Genomic DNA, 14,048 nt, shown 5'->3' on the forward strand with positions numbered 1-14,048 from the left:
AATCAACTGATTTCCTTCCTCTAACTATGCCTTTGATGCAGAATGGCAAACATTTGAAACATCTGTTTATTCCCTAGCAGTTTGGAGTATCTCTGAGCCAAGTCAGTAAACATTCTGCAAAGCTTCCTCCTACACCTCTGATGTCATACAGATTATGCTAAGCATCTAAGTCTATCATGTGTTTGTCTGATTAATCTCCGTTTGCTTACTGTAACTTCTAAAGAGGACTGGTTGGTGGGCAAAATGCTAATCTGAGCAGAAGAAATAGCATGTGTGGCCTCTCATGCTGGTGCATGAATTTCCATGTCAAGGGCCTGCACTCTAAGTAGTGGAAGCTAAAATATGGATGGCATGATATGGCAATGCAGAAAAATAAGATCTGCATACTCTGTTCCCATGGACACATGTATATTGCTTACTTTGGTTAGTTTTACTCTTGTTAAGCAAAAACAGCTATTTAGATTACTGTAATGAAAACTTCAATTAGTGCATAGACAGCTACAATGGACAGATTCTACAGACAATCTCCCAAGAACAGAAATACCCAAACTCTTTCAGCCTAGTTGCCATGGCTGCAATTCTCACCTCTTTGCTAGATTTGTACCTCAAACAGATAGCACTGGAATCCATTTAAATCTATGAAAACATTTCTACTGACAAGGTATTATCTGAATGTAGAGCATATTCTGGCAGGCTAGAACCAACACTGACACATGTGAAAGAAAACAAGACTGCTTTGCTAATATTGTGTGGAAGACATTTAGCAGGTAGAGGTTGATACACAGCCATAGTCTGACATGGTGCATTTTAAATTCTCCCTTCTGCAAAACTATTATCACCATGGAAGCTAGTCTTTTTCAGAATCCTGGTTATGTTATAATTCCAGTGTTTTACTATAATAACAGGCATGAATGTATCTTAGCTTGTTATTACTAATACTAGAACATTAATGCAAATATATTATTATATCTCCAAACTCTACTACAGTTATAGCCAACTGTTTTTGAATTTGAGGCTGAATTTGGCCACAAAGTGATATGCTGGCCTGGGAATAATATTAAAAATTTGAAGAGCAGGCTAAAGAGAGGAGTAGAATATGACAACTAAATTTGCTTTTATTTAATGTAAAGTTATAAAAATAAAATTAAATACAACAAATATGATTTTTGTGCTGTTTTTAATCATTTTAGGTTATTAATTCCTGCTTTATTATATCTCAATAGGCACACCAAGATGCAGTTCCTAGATCCACATGTAGCCTTTTAAAATAATTAAAAATGCAAAGAGAGAAAAACCCTTACACTCTGTAGGTGAGAACAGCAACACAAGCTAACACATGGAATGAGTTTGCACAACAAAGTAGTAAAGTGTTCTGGGAAAACACAGCCAATATATTGTGCAAATGTAAACAATTGGTTTGAATCAGTAAAACATGTTTAAATAAAATATGGATTTCATTGGTCAAAATAATGTTTTTATTGCACATTTTTCAGATTCAATTTTTTCATTAATGTATCAAAATTATGTGTGTGTGTGTGTGTGTGTGTGTGTGTGTGTGTGTGTTAAATATGGATTGCTAACAAAGAGTTAAAGGGAAGCTGGTATAGTGATTTCAAGCTCCTTAGCTCTCATCAGCCAGCTACACCCTTCTGAGATTGGAGCCTGGGCTGCTTGCACATTAGGCAGCTGTGTTGACCTCTTTAAAAAAAAAAATTCTTCCCATATTTGGGCCAACCGGGTGCATCATAAAAAAAAACACCACTTAAGACATACATACATACATACATACATACATACATACATACATACATACATACATACATATAATACAGAAGTACAAAAAAAATGAAAATAATAGGAAAATAGGGGAGGAAAGGGGGAAAAGAGAAAAATGTAGCGTTAAGGGGGAAAAGAAAAAGAAAAGCATTGACGTCCAACTCCTTTTGGTGCAATAGAATAAGGTAATAACATAAAACCTCAACTTTTTACTTTTATATAATATATACTAGCCCTTTCTAGAAATGGCTAGTGTATTGCACATTTTTTTCAAGGAAATTGAATGAACTTTATTTATCCTGTATAAAGAAATTCATGGTGCAGATGTCTGCAGAACCTTGTATATAAGGTTAGTTGTGTGTGTTCATGATTCTCTCTGTATGCATGTGATTATTCCATTACCTTGATATCCGGGTGCATCATTAATTTTAGAAGTGTGTGCTGTCAGTCCCTGGCCTCAAGCCCAGCTATCTTTGCTTCTGCTGACTAATTTCCTTTTTCCTACACCTCCAGCTGCTTGCCTAAACCATAGCAAAGGCAAATTTAATACAGTGTGCATCACCACTTGTTTTGAAAGACTGTACTCTTCAGTGAGGAAAGGAAATCCAAAACATGAAGATTTTCAGAAAATCCCACAGCTGTTTGTGATATAGCCTGGCTGGGCTTCCTGTAGGGAACTAAATAATCTCACTACATAACTGATATTTAAAAATGGCTCCAAATTGTGCGTGCCCATAGAAAGCAACCTCTGATTTACAAAAGGGGCTTTAACAGAATTTCTGTTCTCTGAATTGAGCTCATGTAATTGGGCTTATGTCTCCAATTACAGGTGGTCTTCGATTTACGCCCACAATGGAACCTAAAATTTTTGTTGCTAAACGTAAGTGAAGTTTGCCCCATTTTACAATCTTTCTTGCCACAGTTAATCGCTGCAGTTGTAAAAATTAGCAACACAGTTGTTAAGTGAATCTGGCTTTCCCATTGACTTTGCTTGTCAGAAAGTCACAAAAGGGGATCACATGACCCTGGGACCCTGCAACCTTCATAAATATGAGTCAGTTGCCAATTGTCCAAATTTTGATCACAGGACCATGGGCATGCTGCAATGCGGTAAGTGTGAAAAACCCTCATAAGTCACTTTTTTCAGTGCCATTGTAATTTTGAATGGTCATTAAATGAACTGTTATAAGTCGAGGACTACCTGTAAACTAATGATATATATCTCAATTTTGTTTAAGATGCCTATTAGACTATATTTGCATTATACTAACTCAGTGACTCCACTATGTTTCTACACAATATGCTTATTCCACTGTCTGCTTTTTGTGGCTCTCATGTCCTGAAGGAATAAAGAGAATAGCTTGCCCAGTTAAAGATGAAACCTAAATTGATTTACTCAATTAAGCTCATTTTCTGGATTCACACACCACTAATGCACTAGATCATAAATACAGGCTGGGCTTGCTCAGTATGCCAGGTTAAAAGGTCTTTGACTCATTTGTGGTTCAGTGTGTTGTGCAAACTCAAGACAGAGGATGCTGAGCTCACCAGTGTGCTGATTAATTTGTTAAAAGTAATTATTGTATTATATTAAGAGAAGTTGTTATGTACAAAATACTAACTGAATATCAAAATTTCTTGATATTTCCTATAAGGGCCAAAAACCAGGGCGGGGTTCACTAGTTTCCCTATTTCATATTTTCAACAGAATTAATTTTAAGATATAATTAGTAGCAATTATAAAGTTGGTCCTTAACTTTTCTTTGTGTACATTAAAATTTGCACAGCTGTCCCCCTTTTTAATGAAAATATTTGAAGCAATTAATTATTCCAATGCTCTGTGAGAAGAGATTCTTTCCATTCTTTTTTTGTTGTTCATTGCTGGTTTTTCCCTGTTACTTTCACATACTGGTTTATTGTCTGTAGCTTTGCTTCCAACTGAGATATTTAACGGGATTGATTTGTAGCTATAGACTATATCAGGGGGTTGACAAATTGAAAAATCCTAGTCAATGTCACTAAGGATTTCTAGAAGTTTCTAGATAAACCCAAAACTGGGGAAGAAGGGAATGGCCCTGTACCAATTTGAGATTATGTCTCAAGATTATATCTGGGATAATCATCCAGGATATCCAGGATGTCTCAAAGCTATGGCATTTGGTGATACTTACTTCCTGTACAAATTTGAACTCTCCAAATATATAATGAAGAGGAAGGAAGGAAGGAAGGAAGGAAGGAAGGATGGAAGGAAGGAAGGAAGGAAGGAAGGAAGGAAGGAAGGAAGGAAGGAAGGAAGGAAGGAAGGAAGGAAGGAAGGAAGGAAGGAAGGAAGGAAGGTCGATGTTCCCTGCCAGCTTCCCACAAGGAAACTCAAACTATGGAAACCAGCAGGAACTTGTAAGTTGCTCTGGCTACCACTGTTTTTTTGCCCACCCACTGTCATTCTATTATTCTGTTTAGATAAGGAAATATCTCTGAAATGATGACCCAACATGAAATGGGTAGTCTAGTATAAAGCTACATGTCAAAGCAATCAGTGATACAAATAAACTCAACATAGCTCCATGCTAGCATTTGTGCTGCTTTTGGATCAGCTGAACTAATTTATTTCTGGAATACTTGTAGTACAATTTTACACTCATAAATGCTAAAGCCTCCTTGCCTCCCTGGTTCTGTGCTTTCCCACTCCCCCCCCCCATAGGTACCTTTATATTTTGTTTTTAAACTGCAAATATCTTAATTTACATACGAAAAACAGTAGAGCAGGAGTATATTGGCAAGACTGCTCTAGAGCAACTGATTAGAATTGCCTTTTTAAAAGAAAAATACCCAAACAGACATAGTTGCATGTAGAATGAGATACATATTTTACACTTACCTACTGGTGACTTGGATCAGGTTTTGTAATGATTCTGACATTTTGAGATCAACAGCAGTGAGGACAAATTCAGGTCAATTTCAAGGTGGTATATCTGAACATTTAGGGAGGAGTGACTGTGGTGATGACTGTATGGAAATGCAAATCATTTTTCAGATCTTCTACTGGAGCACATTACTTTTTTCACCTTCAACATTATCATAATCATATTTCTGAAAGCCGCAGACTGATGAGAGGGGCTTTATAATTGATATATTTTAGGGGAAAATTAATAGCCTGCACCCAGTGCTACATGATGAACATCAGAAACCCTAACCTGTTTCCCCTGCCTAGAGCTATTCATGGCTGCCATGGCAACCATTGCACATTCCAGGTAATGTCAGGCCCATGTGTTCAGCTGTATACAACTTGGACCTGTTTCCCTCCACACACTGAAGCTTAATATAGTTTCCTGATCAAGTACAGATTACTACCGGATCAGGCTTATGCTAATAGGAAAACCTATTAGGATTTCAAACTACCTTTGTATAGCAAGCTAATGTTACACAATTTGTAATGGTATGTGGGAATGACCTTGGTGGCTGGGCAAAGAAACACTGCCAAGGGAACAGTCAGATAAGAGGCAGCACATCCCACAGCTGCATAGTGGATGGGGCAAGAGGTTCAGAAGAGATCCTCCCTAGTTTCTCAGCCAGTAAAAGAAATGTGGTTTAGGGGTGAAGAAATGTACAAATAGTCCTCGACTTGCAACAGTTCATTTAGTGACTGTTCAAAATTACAGAGGCACTGAAAAAAAGTGACTTATGACCAGTTTTCTCATTTATAACCGTTGTAGCATCCCCATGATCATATGATCAAAATTCAGACCCTTGGCAACTGACTCATAGTTATGATGATTGCAGTACCGTGATTCACTTAACAACTGTGGTTAGAAAGGTTGTAAAATGGGGCAGACTCACTTAACAAATGTTTCACTTAGCAACATAATTTTGGGCTCAGCTGTGATCATAAATCAAGGACTACCTGTATTTTCAGACTTGCAAGATTGATATTTGCCTTGGGGGGCAAATCAGATTTAAAAATTTTAAAGCCACCAGGGCATTTTCACAGACTTCTTAACATAAAATACAATTGAATAATCCAGTCAAGAGATCCACTATAAATAATTTGTACATATGTTCACTCATATCTATTACCTACTGCCCAGTTACACTGGTTTGATTTCCTTCAGATAGCCTAATAATGTTGACAATGTCCTTGGATCTTGGATTTAGACCTTAAACTTTGCCCATCCTGTCAAATAAAAGCTATCAGAGATGGAGCAACTATGGTAATCATACTTATGGGGAGGCTACACTAAGTAATGCATGATTTTAGGTCATCATAGGAATGCAAGCTTTGAAAATCTTTACCTTAATTGTTTAAATGTTTAAAATGGTTTCCTATTTGTCTTCTGGTGTAATTGAAAATTCTATGATGAAGTTTAAAACCCTGCAGCTTTAAAACACAAATATCTGAAGGACTTTCTTGCCTTACCCCAGTTGGTTAACCCATTTAAATAATATTCAGAAGCCTTATTACGTGTTAATGATACTTGAACTACATTTAGTAAAAGGGTTGGAACTCTTTTCACAAATCTTCATTATAAACTTCCTAGAAATTGGTAAATACCTTTCATTTTAGAAATAGAGATGATGTGTAAATATAACATGCTATTTTAAATTTCTTTAATTTTTAAAATTAATCAGCATTTGTATTGAAGTAACATTTTAATTTTCTTAACCATCTTGAACTCTTCTGTGAACAAAAAATAGGATGGAGGGGAAAAAGAAATCCCATTTCTTATTTCCTGAAATGTCTCTCTATAACACGTTTACTAGCTAAATCAAAGATTAACAAACACTGAGATTTTCTTGCACTCAATAATGAAGATGCTTATTTTACATCTCCTAACTTCTGGAATTAAAGACAAGACATTTTAGCTTCTTAACATCATATTTTGCTTTTTTTCCTGTTAGGTTCATGGTCAAGGCTGATTTTTCATGAATTCATACATAACTGCATCAGTTTGAATTTGGCATTGATATACACATGTATGAGCCAGACCATTAAAATACTTTTTATGCCAAATAATTCTTGCCCCAAAGAACATTTTATGTAACTGCTCACATGATCCTTTTCAAAATATGACAAACATTGCAATTTTAACTGGCTTATAGTTTTTATTATCTTAAGTGTCATCATGCCATTTAGAGACAAGTTGTTGGAGTGCTGTAGCGTTTCTTCTAGTCAGTTCTGTGCCATGATTATGAGAACAGGAAAAAGGACTTCCTGCATCATAATTAATTTTGTTGCAGCAATTTTGTATGTTAATGAGGCTGAAAGCTTAGAGGAGCCATGGCAGAGCAGCTCTCACTTAACAGCAAACAAATATCCAAAGATAATCTAAATTTTCTAATGAACTTCCTGTCTCTCTCATCTTCTGATTTTAAGTTCACCTGCTAATCAACTTGGGACTTTGTGTTCTTGTGGAGCTAAACAGGGCTCCAAAGAATAGTTTTAGTCTATTCTAAAACTAGCTGGCACAGCTTTCTAAAAATACAACTGCTCAGAACTAAATGTAGGAACAGGCTACCAGAATAGACAAATAACACCATCGTTCAATTAGTGCAACTTTAAATGTGATACATTTCTTACATTCTTCTTGCAGATTTCTGCAAATAAGTATATTGTGATGAATGATAACTGCAGTCATATGACTCTAGGAAAGTGGCCCAACAGCCATAGTTACAGGAGTTACAGATAGGTGCTGTGCTTGGGCCTTCGCACATTCCAAAGCAGCTTTTTGATTTGAATCCAAAGCATTGCGCAAACGTGTTGTTTGTTCATTATTTTACCACACACATACATATTAGAACTACATATGTTTAATTCTAAGTCTTCCTGTGCAAAAAAAAATATGATTTCAGCAACTTTTATAATGATGTGAATGAGAATTTACACTCATGAGGGCCGGGCCAGGCATGATTTCAATCATTACAAGCATTGATTATGACTAGTTTTTATCTTGGCTATCCATGACTCTAGGTTAGAGGTGTTTTCTTTAACATACTGTGCCTCGTTAATGGTATATCCAGATGGTTCAATAAGATGATGAGAGAGTAGGGTATATATTACTGTGTAATATATGGGGTGCAATTTATTAGTCCTTTTTTGTTTATTAATACATTGTATGTACATTCAGTGTTTATTTATCAATGTTCTTTAATTCTGAAAACCTCTTATCCCACCCCTTACCCCCCATATTCACAATCTATAAAAACAATATGAGGTATTCTGCCTAAAACATTTTTACACCCAAATTTTGATTCATGCATTTTTATTGTAGGAAAATGCAGGACAATACAGGTTACATTAAAAACTAATAAAACAGAATGAATTCAATAGTCAAAATATTGTTTCTGATGGCATGTGGGGCTTCTAAAATGTGTAAAAACAGAGTAATAACTGAACAAGTTGGAATTAATTAGTGTAAAGCTGTAAATCTTTATTGTAATTGAAAAGCATCCCAATATTTTTTGTAATGGTAACTGATATTCCTATCATCTCTGCCATCCCCTCAATCACTCCTTGACAGAAAACTGCCCAAGCTAATATATATCAGATAAACTGTTTTTAGCCTCAGGTTTCTTGGGCCATAAGAGTGCAGCTCATTCCATATTTGCCTGCTGGCTTCTTCTATATTTCCTGTAATAATTTGATTTTAGTTACTGCTGGAGACAGGAAGCTGACCTAGATGCACTATATTGGGCTGACCCAGTTATTATGGCTGCTGTATTACCCATTTCCTTTCCTGTGAATCTCATCATATTGTACAATATCCTGTAGAACCCACTGTGGTGTACACTGTGACAGACAAACAATTTGTCACGGATATAATGTATCAATCATAATTGCTTTGAATGATTTGATAGATTAAGGAGAAAATATATTAAAAACAACCTCTAACTATATCCAATAGCTAGTCAAGAATATGAGGTGCTGATGTGGTATGTACTGTTTCATTTTTTGAATGTGAATGTTTGGCATATTATTTTGTTGCTCACGTTAGACATTTTGAAAGTTTTGCCTTGATATGTAAGTGATGTTTTAAAATAAAACATAAGTAGTTTGTAGCTTTGTGAAATTTATTATATAGTATGCAGTATATTCTATATTTCTAAGAACTTAGTGTCAGGTTAAACTTCATTTTCAGACATCTAGTTTGACAGCTTGTATCCACTTTTTTATTTTTTCTTCTGTGTCAGTTATTTTTATCTCCTTGCATGAGCTACAGTGCATTGTGCTGTAATGAAAAATACTATGTTCAAGAAATGAATCTCAGCTGATGCTATTGTAGATAGAGCTAAATTACAAGCAACAATTACATTGTCTCAAACAAAAACAGCATAATTTTCTTGAAATTGATTACATTAATTTAATTTTTAAAGTGCTTTTATATTCTGGGTCTAGAAACAAATAGGAAATATAAATCAAAAATTAAGAATCTGATAGGATTTCCAAATTCATATAACTACAGCTGACGGTCAAATGTTATCAAATCATGAAACTGTTATATAAATGCAGGGCTTTTTTTGTCATAGAACCCCCAGAAAGGAGTTCCGGCACCTTTTTTGGATGGAACCTTGTAGGGTAGGCAAGGCGGGTTATATAACATGTGTGAGTTCCGGCACCTTTTTTTTTTATTTTTTTTACAAAAAAGCACTGTATAAATGTACAAGGTGGTGTTTTGCAATTGAATTAAGAAGGGCAAACTCACTGAGCCTAAAGATAAACATATGAGAGCCCCTCAAGGGCAATAAAATCTCATCCAGCATACTGTAGGTCCCACACACATTTATATACAGTACATACACCCAATGTTTTTTTCTAAGCAATCCAGGGTAGATGGCTTCAAAGTTTTATTAGCACCTTTAAATCTGAGAATTCCTTATTATTATGTTAAACAACATTCTCCCCTATTCTTTCCACTAGAAGGTTTTTAAATACTGTGTCTTCCAGGCAAAGCTTGGCTCCTCTATCCTGGGAGATATTGAATGACAATATTGCATTCTATGATAAAAGGATCATACATCTGCTTTGGAGTCAGTTAGGAAGAACATAAAAATGTTTTATTCAAACTAGTAATTTGATCTGAATTTAAAAACCTGAATTTTTTTCAGGTGCCATACAAGAAGCATTAATGGGAGATAACTTTTTTCTCTGCTAAAAGTTTTCCTGCTAAAATTCTATTCTATTCTATTCTATTCTATTCTATTCTATTCTATTCTATTCTATTCTATTCTACTCCTCACAACATTGTTGGCAATATGCACTTTACATTGAGCATCTGTTTTATATTTTCAAAAGAAAGTTAACAGTGTTTCCATGTACCTAATAAGTAGAATATAGTGCAGGGGTGTCAAACTCAATTTCATTGAGGGCCACATCAGCATTGAGGTTGCCCTTGGGGGGCCAGGGTGGGTGTGGCCAGGGTGGATGTGGCCTACTGGGTGGGCGTGCATGGAGTGGGTGTGGCCTACTGGGTGGGCATGGCCAGCTCTACATCATTCGCATCAAGGGTGCCTGTGGGGGCCTGGGCAGGAGTGGGACAGATCTGAGGGTCTCTGGCAGAAGGGGGTGGGACCAGGGCAAATGCCAAGGCATGGTCCAGTGGAGGAGCCTCACTGTTCTTTACAGGCCATGCAGGGGGGGGGCTGGATTGGTGCCACGGGCTGCCCAGAGCTCTGGGCAGCAGAAGTCAAATGCCCAGCCTGGTCCCCGAGCACCCACAGCTCCAAGCCCAGCCCCACTTCCCCAAGGAGGCACCTAGCTGCACTTACCTCCTCCTCAAGGCTGCTGCTGCTGTGCTTGGTCTCCTTAGCCAGGTTGCTCATGATGGGTATGAGGGCAAAGTCAGAGGGAGGCCCACTCCCTCTCCATGGGAGGAGACCCAGCTTTGTATCCAAAGCTTCCTTAGTAATAGAATGGGAGACCCCAGGATAGGCCAGGAGGAGGGGGCAAGGGGATGGTGAAAGGGCAGCAGGGCAGGACTAAGGCAGGACTTCCCTAAGACACTCCCTCTCCTTTCCTTCTTTCCTTTCTTCCTTCCTAAGTACAGAGTGGTGGGAAAATATTTGAGATGAGGGAGGGAGAAAAACAGGCAAGAAACGCAGCTGGGGGGGGTGTCACCCTTTGTGAGGAATGAAGAAATGCACCATCACCTGGAAGTTGCCAGCACATGGCCATCACCTACTTCACATATCTGGCTTTGTGGGCTCTGGGAGAGGGGATGCCATGAGCAGCGTGAGAGTCAAATTTACCTGTGTAATGCTGCCCAACCCCCAGTCTGCCCGGTTTCGGCAGGCAGTGAGGCATTCTCCTGACAGCACCAAGAGGCTGAGCCAGGCCGCGCAAATCTGAAAAGAAGCATGATGCTGTCCAGCCCCAGCCTGCCTGGTCTCGGCAGGCAGCAGGGCACTCTCCTCACAGCGCCGAGAGCCTGAGCCAGGCAGCGTGAATCTGAAAAGAAGCATCGCCGCCCAGCCCCCAGCCTGCCTGGTCTCAGCAGGCAGCGGGGTGCTCTCCTCACAGTGCCGAGAGGTTGAGCCGGGAGGCGCGAAGCTCGCCAGCTTTGCACCTTGCTGCCTCCTGAAACTGGGCAGGCTGGGGGCTAGGCATTGCACTTTTCATCAGATTTGCACCACCCAGCTTAGCTCTTGGCGCTGTGAGGAGAGCACCCCACTGCAGGCTGAAACTGGGCAGGCTGGGGGCTGGGCGGCGTCACACTTCTTTTTGGATTTGCACCACCCGGCTCAGCCTCTCGGCGCTGTGAGGAGAGCGTCCCGCTGCCTGCCGAAACCCCTGCCCCGGAGCCCATCAAGCCAGATATGTGAAGTAGGCGAGGGCCATTTGCTGGCCACTTCCAGGCGATGGTGCATTTCTTTATTCCTCACAAAGGGTGACACCTCCCCAGCATGCACCCAGGGGGCGGGGCCAACTTAGCAGGGGCTGGTTCCTCGCTGGTTCCAGACAGCCTTGTGGAGATAAGACTGAATACTTTCAGCATAGATGGCCACCACAAAATTGTATATTAGCTCCCGGCTGGCCTGGGCCAGGGCCAAGGCAGCAGGGGCTGTTCCCTCACTGTTTCCAGGATGGCTTCGCGGGCCATGTGAAACCACTTCACGGGCCGCATCCGGCCCCCAGGCCTTGTGTTTGACATGTCTGATATAGTGGGTCAAAAACATACACAGAAATAGCATGCCTTCCTTGGTTGGTTTCTATGAAAACCCTCTGAGCTATTGGAAAGGAAATCAGTACATCTGTGACTTACAAATTAGAAGGAACAGAGGTGGGACAGAGAAATCATAATTTGTCACAGTAAATATTTGCACATCTCCAGACCATATTACATTTCACAGCATATATTATGCACCCCAGAACATGAAACTGTTTTATTCTGTGTTGTATGATCTCTTTCAAAATGAAAAGAATACATTTTGGTGGCAACTGGACTTTCTTGTTTTTCTTTGAAGACGTTTTGCTTCTCATCCAAGAAGCAAAACGTCTTCAAAGAAAAACAAGAAAGTCCAATTGCCTCATGAAAAAGCATCTCTGAGCTACAGATATTCTTTTCTATCAGTGATATTAAACTGGGGAAGAAATAAAAGTATAGCAAGAATCCCTTCTAGCAGATTCCAATTGTATCATTGTGGTGGAATTAATAATGTTATTCCACACATCCATAAAAGGCACTTGCCCATTTATTACATATTATCACTGAATAAAATTAACAACTCCATTTATGTTAAAATGTGTACAAATCTTAATTCTCAAATCTGTATTTGTTCTTTTTAAAGGTAGGTAGCATGATTGAGCTAAATGACCTATTTTACTGAAAAGTTAAGTATGCCCTTGATAATCCATCAAATGAGGCATATAATATTCTGAGATTTTTGGCAATACATTATCTAGCTAAAGTTGTGAATTCATTGGAATGTATCACATGAATTATGACTACTATGGCATTTGGTGCAGAATCCTCCTATCTTTGTAATACTAAACCTCTCTGCTGCTTTAGTTTTTTTTCCCCACCCCACGTTAAATTCATTTCAAAACTGTTTCTACAGCTTCCTTATCTTTTGTAGGCCCAACCACCCTATGACCAAAGTTTTCCTGATTTAGATATGTTACAACTATTTCAAGACAAATCTTGTCTTCCTTCTTGTATTCCCAGAAGACCAAATCAATTAGAATTTCCTGCTTATTTATATATCACTCTTCGATATTGTTCTGCCCCACCCCAGTTCCATGGGCCAATAGCTTATGGCTAGCATATTATATACATGCTTTCCACACAATCATCTGCTCCAATTCTATGGAATTTCAAACCTTTCTTGACATGTTGATACAACGCTTGTGAGGAAAGAAACATATAGGAAATAAATATATAACAATTCCTCCTGAGGCAAAAAAAGTATAGCAAATCATCGATGTGTTCTACTTCTGTGTTACTGTTCAGTTGGTTGTTTGCTTTACTTCAGCCATAGTTATTGCCAATTCTGTTACTTAGATATATATTACTCTATTGACAATGACATTGACGTTAATGTTTGTTGAGTGTAGAGAATAATGTGTACCTTTTCATTCTTTTGAAAGGTTCCAGTACTGTACAGGGCTAAGAATTCTAGTTTTGTTTAAACAGTAATATGGCAAGATCTACAAGAGAACTCATTTGAACCACAGTATAATCCAGTATCTGGAACAGCTCAGATAATGCATCTCTTGGTGGCTTTGTGTAATTACAGGATTTTGATTTATTGGGTTCTGTGATAAGACCGGATGCTTTCAGTTATGATATTGCAAAATCTTCACCACACATGGATTCTGACAAATCTTTCCTGAAAGTTATAAAATTTTACCTGTAAATCCTTAGGGAAGAATTGTGGTGGAGCAGATGCTTTTTCATTAGAAGGTCCCAAGATCAATGCACAATGTTTCCAGATAGAATAAGAAAAAAATCTTGCCACAAAGCTGCACAAGATAGACTGGTTATAGTATGGCTTTGTTTCACTAAAAAGCAATTTCTTATGGTTATCTGCTAGGCTTGTCTTATGACATTATACATCCATCAATTTTAGCCAATTTTGAAGAAAGTCCTTTTGACTAATTCAGTTGTGTTCCACAGCTGGACGGCAAGGATGTTAAAAAAAAACCAACCTAATTTTATTAAAGCTTGAAGTCATGATTTAGATATGTTACAATTATTTCAACCCCTTGAATCTCTTCTTCATTCTGGTACAGAGATTTTTGTTTAAAGTATTCCCAGAAGACCAACTCAATTAGAATTTCA

Source organism: Protobothrops mucrosquamatus, unplaced genomic scaffold (assembly GCF_001527695.2).
Source record: "Protobothrops mucrosquamatus isolate PMUCROS unplaced genomic scaffold, P.Mucros_1.0 scaffold681, whole genome shotgun sequence".
NCBI classification, from domain to species: Eukaryota; Metazoa; Chordata; class Lepidosauria; order Squamata; family Viperidae; genus Protobothrops; species Protobothrops mucrosquamatus.